The sequence below is a fragment of the Myotis lucifugus genome, unplaced genomic scaffold (assembly GCF_000147115.1).
Source record: "Myotis lucifugus unplaced genomic scaffold, Myoluc2.0 scaffold_26, whole genome shotgun sequence".
Taxonomy (NCBI): Eukaryota; Metazoa; Chordata; class Mammalia; order Chiroptera; family Vespertilionidae; genus Myotis; species Myotis lucifugus.
Window position 1 is genome coordinate 4,593,555 of NW_005871074.1, and position 1,891 is coordinate 4,595,445.

The 1,891-nt window shown below is 46.1% G+C and overlaps 1 pseudogene; it reads left to right on the forward strand.

Moving 5' to 3' along the window:
• Positions 1 to 898: 898 nt before the first annotated feature.
• On the forward strand, positions 899 to 1,639 carry LOC102438283 (annotated as a pseudogene).
• The last annotated feature ends 252 nt before the right edge of the window (positions 1,640 to 1,891 follow it).

The following is a 1,891-nucleotide window of genomic DNA, read 5'->3' on the forward strand; positions in this document are numbered from 1 at the left end:
CTCACACTGAAAGAAACAAAAAAGACAGAATGCTCAAATTATATAATAATAATAGAAACTTCCATTTGTGAATTCTTACTGAACACCAGGCACTCTGCTGAGGGTCTTATTTAATTCCTTCACTTACTCCTCACAACCCCAGGAGTTGGTTCTATTAGTGTCTGCATTTTCTGGGTGAGGAAATAAAAGTTTTAAAATCAAATTATTTGCAGGGTCACAGAGCTCGTAGGAGGGGCTGGGGGAAAGCTTCTTTCAGTCTGTGCTCTCAGAAAGGATGCCTTTCTCCCTCCTCAGCTGATCCCAAGTCTTACCCATCAAATGGGGGTGGGGGTGGCACATAAAATTAGTCCAACAGCCAGCAACCCGCCTGTGAATGTCATCTCCCTGGCATCCTGAGAGTGGGCAGATGTGCCTCTAGCGTTCCATCTACAGGCAATGGATGTGTCCTCACTCCCTGCCTGTGACCCTCACCATCCACCACCTCAAGAGGGAGAGAGAGAAGATGAGTGAGAGAGTAGAAGGAGTGAGACACCTCTCTGTGATGAACACCCCCACACTGAGGCTTTCTAGAGAGGCCAGGGGCTGTTAACTCCAAAGTCTTCAGTGTCCTCATTTACAAGTCTTCAGTGTTCTTGTTCAACAAAGGATGAACAATTCTATTAACAAGATTAGCTGTGTCTAAACATTAATTAATCTGGTGCTCTGCTGGCTTGCCCGTGCAGGCGCAGAGGAGAGGTCAGCCCGGGTGGCCAAAGTGGAGTTCAACTTGGCAGGGAGGGAGTCACCTGTGAGCCCCTGAGCTGGTCCCCGCCCACCCATCTGCCAGGCTGCACCTGGTTGCTGGCCGCACACCCTAGGAGGCCTGGGCAGGAGCAGGGGACAGGGCTATTAGCAAAAGATGGTGGGTTATTTGGCAAACAGTAAAGCAAATACTAGACGTATAAATATAGTAGAAAAGTCTTTTGAAGCAGCTGGTCAACCCCTAACTGTACCGGATAGGTTCTGATTGAAGTATTGACTAAGTTGTGCAGAAAAAAGCCCAACGCGAGACAGTTTTCTTTATGTAATGATATTCTTGTATCATTACTGTCATCAAGAAGAAAAAATATAATAAACATCATATTAGTCCCCTGGAAATATGTCCCTATTGATTCCGTCAAAGATGAGGGAGACTTGGGGAATGGATGGCTTATCAAATCGCCAACTAAATTATTTGCAGACTATGCTGCCACTGCCACTGCCACTGCCACTGGGAAATCAGAGTGGGTGAATCACATGAATAAATGAGCTACTGATTTACTCTCCAAAAGTGGGAAGGCACCCAGTAATGAGCCTGCTGCTGTCTGGGTTCCTGACTCTGAGGCAACTGTAAGGATGTGTTGTCAGAAAGCAAAATTCACACCTGGTAATCCTCATCACCATTGCCACAAGTGTGGTTTTGTTGTCCTTGGGCCCTTCTCTGAAGAGAGATTTCTTCTTCCCAGCCAGGCCTCTAAGCCCGTATGGATTTGTGACTTCTGCTATGACCTGGGGACATGGCCACGGGCCAGCCTACTAGATCTGACTCCTGCAGTCAGTCATTGAAGTCGCCCTTAAATGATGTATCAGAGATGATGCCAATGATGATAGCAGTGACTAAGGACATATGTTGAAATATTTCATTGGGTGTGACTATCTGAGAATTCAGCTTTGGGGGGAATGGGAAATTCTGAGCTCTCTCTCATTTTTGCTCTAGTCATGAATTTGTCTGAGAAACTTTTAACCTATGTGCCTCAATATATTCTATAGAAAAAAAAAAGGCCTGTTGCCCTGGTAGGGTAGGTCAGTTGGTTAGAGTGTCATCTCAATATGCCAAGGTCTCGGGCTCCATTCCAGGTCAGGGCACATTCAT